Consider the following 8,295-nt stretch of genomic DNA (forward strand, 5'->3'; position numbering starts at 1 on the left):
TTTTAAGGACGAATTAAAAAAAAAATATATATATATATATATAGATTTTTTCCGTTTGCAGTTTTTGAATTATGTAGACATTTATGTACAGCCTTACTAATTACTATACATGAATAAACAATCAGCAGACAGTTGAAAGAATACTTTTCGAATTAGATTTTTTAATCTATTTGAATTTGGTGTTTGGGACACAATGATGGAATGATTTTTAGGGTATTTACTTGCACACATATTTTATTTTATTAATGATAGAAGCGATAAATCTGTTTAATCATTTGGCACGCATAGTGATGTAGTTTCATAAAATACTCTAAAGGCGGGTACAGACTAGAACATTTTAGCGAACAGAACAGCGAACAGTGTTCGACACATTTTACGAACAGTGTTCAGATTTCGAAAGAACATTGTTTGCGAACATTGTTCGAGGTGTGTTCCCTGTGACCCATTCCGTACTTAGCAGTGGCACGATGAGTACACAGGCGCAAGTAGCAGCAGCTGTATATATTTACATTCACTATGCGGTTAAAAAGCGAAGGAAATCTCGCCGTTGGTGGATTACAAAACTGTATGAAAGTAGGACAACATATAGTGGCTCGAACTTGTTGGCAGACTTAAGTTTTCAGTCAGTCAGTGGTCTTTACAAGAACTTTACAAGAATGCACCCATCAGATTTTGAGTGGTTGATCAATTTGATAGGAGCGAAAATTGGTAAGAGAGATACGTCGTTCAGAAAAGCAATTCCAATTACAGAAAGACTGGCATTGACATTACGTTTTTTAGCAACTGGTGATTCGTATACCAGCCTTCAGTATGTATTTAAAATTTCAAAACAGACTATCAGCACAGTTATTCCTGAAGTGTGTTCTGCTCTCATCGAAGGACTTGAGGATTACATTAAGGTAAGTATTGACTTATTCTGCGGTACTGTGTAATTGAAAGATTTATTAACGTAATTTTCTACATTTATTTATAAGAAATGACAAAGTTGTTTACACTGTGTTACAAATCATTAGGAGCACTGTAATTAAAACAAAAATATTTTATAAGAGATCGTGAATAATGAAATCATCATTATCAAACGTCAAGGTAGGTGATCCTGCTGAAGGACACGGGGTTGTAGGGTTGGACAATACAGTGTTTGACTGCATAACAGAGTTGTCCGATGGAAAATGACATGGATAGTGTGGTTGTATAAAATTCTGAGTGTTATTGTAGAAACCCCTGTTAGCGCGAAGGAAAATACCCATAATGTCATTTTCAATTGTACATCTAGTATCAACGTTGTACTGTCTCAACTTAGATGCGACCAAATTTCCAAAATGTTCGCACTCATCGTTAAGCTGACTCGCGGTGGACGACAATATATGAAAGGCTTTGTCCAGACGTGCATCTTCGACTCGCTGCTTCTTCTTTTTCGGTACAGTTTCCTGTGCTGATTCTCCAACTGCACCACATTCTACGTCTCTCTCTTCGCTTTCTACTCGCATCTGAAAAATGTCATAATAAGTAATTATAAATAAATTATCGTTTGAGCCAAATAATGTTTCACTGGTTTTATAGCTACATCGTTTAAATTGTTATTACACCACACAACAGTAATTCTTGCATTTTGCAAAATTTCAAGTCAAATACGTGTGTATAATAATGTTTCTGCGTCCCCTTCATTGGACTAGTTGCCACTGAGTTAGGCAGAAACATAAACATGTAAATGAAATAAATGGGATAAATGTCAAAGGAGAATTATAACAACCGGTCGTTACATGTGGTTCTGAATATATCTGTTACAGATTCCTACTACTGAAGAAGAATGGGCGGCAGTAGCAAGAGAATTTGAAAGCAAGTGGCATTTCCCACATTGTGTAGGCGCGCTCGACGGTAAACACGTTGTATTACAGTCACCTATGAATAGTGGAAGCGAGTACATAAACTACAAAGGATTTTTCAGTATAGTACTTTTTGCTTTGGTAGATGCCAATTACAATTTCTTATTTGTAGATGTGGGATGCCGAGGCCGAATATCGGATGGTGGCGTATTTGCAAATTCTGAGCTGGGCAAAAGGATTGCATCGAACTCATTGCATCTTCCTCCCGCCGCCCCATTGAGGAACAGAAACACAGATATCCCATATTTTTTTATTGGGGATGAAGCATTTCCTTTGTCGGGCAACCTTATGAAGGTATATGCTGGTTATCATCGTAAAGGGACAAAGGAACGGATTTTTAACTACAGGTTGTGCAGTACTCGCAGGGTTGTGGAAAACGTGTTCGGCATTGCATCTTCAGTTTTTCGCGTGCTGAGGAAACCTCTTCTCTTAGAACCACAAAATGCTGAGCGAGTTGTAATGACTGTTGCCTTGCTTCACAATTTCTTGAGAAAAAGACCAGAATCTGCTACAGTTTACACACCCCCGGGAACATTTGATAATGAAGAAGCGGGAGACGTAATACACGGGCGTTGGAGGGATGATGGTACAGATATGGGTTCGTTGTTGCCAGTTACAAGGGTTCCCCGCAGATCAAAGAATGCGGTACTTGACGTAAGGGAAGAGTTGGCGGAGTATTTTACACGAGAAGGGAAAGTAACGTGGCAAGATGAATATGCTTAGTATGAACGTTTGGTACCAAGCAACTTGTACTTACCGTCGAAATTGTCTTTCTTGGTTTATTTTTGTCCAGCAAGAAACGTAGACTTTCGAAAGCGAACCAGGAACTTCTGTACATTTCGTCAGTTCCTGTAACAAATTACTGTTTGTAGAACAATTTGTGCGACTTAAAATTTTGTTTACGTAATCAAAATGTACTAATGTTTTAAAAGAATCCACTTTACAAAATAAAACTGAAATGAACCCACCTTTTCCAGTTCCAGCAGTGTCTTTCATTTTCTTCCTCTCCCTTCTTAATGCTGATAGCAAACTCTCCATTTTCTTCTTACATTCGTCCACATCTCTGTCCATTTCGGCCCCGATTTCTTCCCACGCGTCTTGTTTTCTAATTTTGTTGAAATGATTAACATTGTTTGGGTCCCATATCACTGTTTGTTGTTTATACAAATCTATCAGTTTTATTTGATCTTCCTTGGACCACTCCATTCTCATATAACAAAAGAGTCACGCACCGCTACTAACTCCGTGAAGACAACACCGCTCCACGTCGACAACTGAATGTTCGCAGGAAGTGTTCGCAGCGACGTCCAGACTGTTATCCGAGCCACGGCGAACATCCTTTGATGTGACGGGCAAAAACCGACAAATATCGGATCGCAACCGAACAAACAACCGAACATTTTTTGTTACGGGGAAATGTTCGTTTTCCCGTCCACATTGGTTGCAAACATGTTCGCGAACAATGTTCTGTCCGTTGAAATGTTCTAGTCTGTACCCGCCCTAACGTAACGATAACTCACGATCCCGTTTCACATAAACTAGCAAGGACATAAATTTCGATAATTATTTTTATAATCAGCCATGTATTGTCTATCATTCCCACCAATGAAAGCAAATAGCAGGCAAAGAGGTTCTATTCCCTCTACCTCCCAAACGAAATGAAATTCTGCGTACAATCCTAGATGGTGCTTGTTTAGTGGTGTATGTACCACAACGTTTTGAACAGTATGTAGAAGACATACAGTATTGAATCAATCTGGTCTGTTTATGATATGTTGAAAATCACATGCATGCAGTCGGTTGCACATTTGGTGTGCAGAGCTTCTGCAAAAACCACGCAATTTGAAAACTGATCCAGTTATCCAGTGTAACCTGTTTACGAAAAACATTTAAGAATATGCTAAGTTTTTTTCAGCATTTAGTTTTCAAACAGTATTTTAGGAGAGGGAAAAGACTACAAACTATGTTTTTAAAATAATATTTAGGCTTGAAACACCCGTGCAGATTTTAGAAAGCAATCAAGGGATTTTAATTAAACCTTTATCTTAATTACTCCGCCATGTATAAAGTTACGGTTATCGTTCAAATCTCATAGTTTCCCTATGCACGATGAGAAAACTGCGCGCCAGTCCAGAGCCTTCCGCATAGTGTCGATACCACCAGCAAGCGTCGCTCGTATCATCCCTCCTCATCAACAAAAATACACCTTAAACGTCCCCTGTTTTTTCTCAGGGGTCAGAGATATGTGATTGTTACCTTGTTCCTCCAGATGACGGTGACCCGCTCGTGCACCATCGTCGTGTTGGAGCACCGACTGCAGTCCCCTCCATACTGCTGCTGCTGCTGCTGCTGCTGCTGCTGCTGCCCTCCAGGTGAGTGCCGTCTCACTGGCCGCGGACTGCAACTCCCCTGCCCTCCAGGCGAGTGCCGTCTCACTGGCCGCGGACTGCAACTCCCCTGCCCTCCAGGTGAAAGCCGTCACACTGGCCGCGGACTGCAACTCCCCTGCCCTCCAGGTGAGTGCCGTCTCACTGGCCGCGGACTGCAACTCCCCTGCCCTCCAGGTGAGTGCCGTCACACTGGCCGCGGACTGCAACTCCCCTGCCCTCCAGGTGAGTGCCGTCACACTGGCCGCGGACTGCAACTCCCCTGCCCTCCAGGTGAGTGCCGTCTCACTGGCCGCGGACTGCAACTCCCCTGCCCTCCAGGTGAGTGCCGTCTCACTGGCCGCGGACTGCAACTCCCCTGCCCTCCAGGTGAGTGCCGTCACACTGGCCGCGGACTGCAACTCCCCTGCCCTCCAGGTGAGTGCCGTCTCACTGGCCGCGGACTGCAACTCCCCTGCCCTCCAGGTGAGTGCCGTCTCACTGGCCGCGGACTGCAACTCCCCTGCCCTCCAGGCGAGTGCCGTCTCACTGGCCGCGGACTGCAACTCCCCTGCCCTCCAGGTGAGTGCCGTCACACTGGCCGCGGACTGCAACTCCCCTGCCCACCAGGCGAGTGCCGTCTCACTGGCCGCGGACTGCAACTCCCCTGCCCTCCAGGTGAGTGCCGTCACACTGGCCGCGGACTGCAACTCCCCTGCCCTCCAGGCGAGTGCCGTCACACTGGCCGCGGACTGCAACTCCCCTGCCCTCCAGGTGAGTGCCGTCACACTGGCCGCGGACTGCAACTCCCCTGCCCACCAGGTGAGTGCCGTCACACTGGCCGCGGACTGCAACTCCCCTGCCCTCCAGGCGAGTGCCGTCTCACTGGCCGCGGACTGCAACTCCCCTGCCCTCCAGGTGAGTGCCGTCACACTGGCCGCGGACTGCAACTAACCTGCCCTCCAGGCGAGTGCCGTCTCACTGGCCGCGGACTGCAACTCCCCTGCCCTCCAGGCGAGTGCCGTCACACTGGCCGCGGACTGCAACTCCCCTGCCCACCAGGCGAGTGCCGTCTCACTGGCCGCGGACTGCAACTCCCCTGCCCTCCAGGCGAGTGCCGTCACACTGGCCGCGGACTGCAACTCCCCTGCCCTTCAGGTGAGTGCCGTCACACTGGCCGCGGACTGCAACTCCCCTGCCCTCCAGGGGAGTGCCGTCACACTGGCCGCGGACTGCAACTCCCCTGCCCTCCAGGCGAGTGCCGTCTCACTGGCCGCGGACTGCAACTCCCCTGCCCTCCAGGCGAGTGCCGTCACACTGGCCGCGGACTGCAACTCCCCTGCCCTCCAGGCGAGTGCCGTCTCACTGGCCGCGGACTGCAACTCCCCTGCCCTCCAGGTGAGTGCCGTCACACTGGCCGCGGACTGCAACTCCCCTGCCCTCCAGGTGAGTGCCGTCACACTGGCCGCGGACTGCAACTCCCCTGCCCTTCAGGTGAGTGCCGTCACACTGGCCGCGGACTGCAACTCCCCTGCCCTCCAGGTGAGTGCCGTCACACTGGCCGCGGACTGCAACTCCCCTGCCCTCCAGGTGAGTGCCGTCACACTGGCCGCGGACTGCAACTCCCCTGCCCTCCAGGTGAGTGCCGCCACACTGGCCGCGGACTGCAACTCCCCTGCCCTCCAGGTGAGTGCCGTCACACTGGCCGCGGACTGCAACTCCCCTGCCCTCCAGGGGAGTGCCGTCACACTGGCCGCGGACTGCAACTCCCCTGCCCTCCAGGCGAGTGCCGTCACACTGGCCGCGGACTGCAACTCCCCTGCCCTCCAGGCGAGTGCCGTCTCACTGGCCGCGGACTTCAACTCCCCTGCCCTCCAGGCGTGTGCCGTCACATTGGCCGCGGACTGCAACTCCCCTGCCCTCCAGGCGAGTGCCGTCACATTGGCCGCGGACTGCAACTCCCCTGCCCTCCAGGTGAGTGCCGTCACATTGGCCGCGGACTGCAACTCCCCTGCCCTACAGGCGAGTGCCGAATCACTGGCCGCGGACTGCAACTCCCCTGCCCTCCAGGCGAGTGCCGTCACACTGGCCGCGGACTGCAACTCCCCTGCCCTCCAGGCGAGTGCCGTCACACTGGCCGCGGACTGCCACTCCCCTGCCCTCCAGGTGAGTGCCGTCAGACAGGCCGCGGACTGCAACTCCCCTGCCCTTCAGGCGAGTGCCGTCTCACCGCCGCGGACTGCAACTCCCCTGCCCACCAGGTGAGTGCCGTCACACTGGCCGCGGACTGCAACTCCCCTGCCCTCCAGGTGAGTTCCGTCACACTGGCCGCGGACTGCAACTCCCCTGCCCCCCAGGCGAGTGCCGTCAGACAGGCCGCGGACTGCAACTCCCCTGCCCTTCAGGCGAGTGCCGTCTCACTGGCCGCGGACTGCAACTCCCCTGCCCTCCAGGTGAGTGCTGGCCGCGGACTGCAACTCCCCTGCCCTCCAGGTGAGTGCTGGCCGCGGACTGCAACTCCCCTGCCCTCCAGGCGAGTGCCGTCACACTGGCCGCGGACTGCAACTCCCCTGCCCTCCAGGCGAGTGCCGTCACACTGGCCGCGGACTGCAACTCCCCTGCCCTCCAGGTGAGTGCTGGCCGCGGACTGCAACTCCCCTGCCCTCCTGGTGAGTGCTGGCCGTGGACTGCAACTCCCCTGCCCTCCAGGCGAGTGACGTCTCACTGGCCGCGAACTGCAACTCCCCTGCCCTCCAGGCGAGTGCCGTCACACTGGCCGCGGACTGCAACTCCCCTGCCCTCCAGGCGAGTGACGTCTCACTGGCTTCGGACAGCAACTCCCCTGCCCTCCAGGTGAGTGCCGTCAGACAGGCCGCGGACTGCAACTCCCCTGCCCTTCAGGCGAGTGGCGTCTCACCGCCGCGGACTGCAACTCCCCTGCCCACCAGGTGAGTGCCGTCACACTGGCCGCGGACTGCAACTCCCCTGCCCTCCAGGTGAGTTCCGTCACACTGGCCGCGGACTGCAACTCCCCTGCCCTCCAGGCGAGTGCCGTCAGACAGGCCGCGGACTGCAACTCCCCTGCCCTTCAGGCGAGTGCCGTCTCACTGGCCGCGGACTGCAACTCCCCTGCCCTCCAGGCGAGTGCCGTCACACTGGCCGCGGACTGCAACTCCCCTGCCCTTCAGGCGAGTGCTGGCCGCGGACTGCAACTCCCCTGCCCTCCAGGCGAGTGCCGTCACACTGGCCGCGGACTGCAACTCCCCTGCCCTCCTGGTGAGTGCCGTCAGACAGGCCGCGGACTGCAACTCCCCTGCCCTTCAGGCGAGTGCCGTCAGACAGGCCGCGGACTGCAACTCCCTTGCCCTACAGGCGAGTGCCGTCAGACAGGCCGCGGACTGCAACTCCCCTGCCCTTCAGGCGAGTGCCGTCTCACTGGCCGCGGACTGCAACTCCCCTGCCCTCCAGGTGAGTGCTGGCCGCGGACTGCAACTCCCCTGCCCTCCAGGTGAGTGCTGGCCGCGGACTGCAACTCCCCTGCCCTCCAGGCGAGTGCCGTCACACTGGCCGCGGACTGCAACTCCCCTGCCCTCCAGGCGAGTGCCGTCACACTGGCCGCGGACTGCAACTCCCCTGCCCTTCAGGCGAGTGCCGTCAGACAGGCCGCGGACTGCAACTCCCCTGCCCTCCAGGTGAGTGCTGGCCGCGGACTGCAACTCCCCTGCCCTCCAGGCGAGTGCCGTCACACTGGCCGCGGACTGCAACTCCCCTGCCCTCCAGGCGAGTGCCGTCACACTGGCCGCGGACTGCAACTCCCCTGCCCTTCAGGCGAGTGCCGTCAGACAGGCCGCGGACTGCAACTCCCCTGCCCTCCAGGTGAGTGCTGGTCGCGGACTGCAACTCCCCTGCCCTCCAGGCGAGTGCCGTCACACTGGCCGCGGACTGCAACTCCCCTGCCCTCCAGGTGAGTGCCGTCAGACAGGCCGCGGACTGCAACTCCCCTGCCCTTCAGGCGAGTGCCGTCAGACAGGCCGCGGACTGCAACT

The 8,295-nt window shown here is 53.9% G+C and overlaps 1 long non-coding RNA gene across 1 annotated transcript; it reads right to left on the bottom strand.

Annotated features, from left to right (window-relative positions):
* Positions 1–321: 321 nt before the first annotated feature.
* LOC134529151 (uncharacterized) lies at positions 322–3,372 on the bottom strand. Its single transcript, XR_010074485.1, has 3 exons — positions 2,852–3,372; positions 2,641–2,732; positions 322–1,487 (listed from the first exon to the last, which is right to left on the bottom strand). It is a non-coding gene; the product is annotated as an uncharacterized LOC134529151 (long non-coding RNA).
* Between the last annotated feature and the right edge of the window lie 4,923 nt (positions 3,373–8,295).

The sequence above is a fragment of the Bacillus rossius genome, chromosome 2 (assembly GCF_032445375.1).
Source record: "Bacillus rossius redtenbacheri isolate Brsri chromosome 2, Brsri_v3, whole genome shotgun sequence".
NCBI classification, from domain to species: Eukaryota; Metazoa; Arthropoda; class Insecta; order Phasmatodea; family Bacillidae; genus Bacillus; species Bacillus rossius.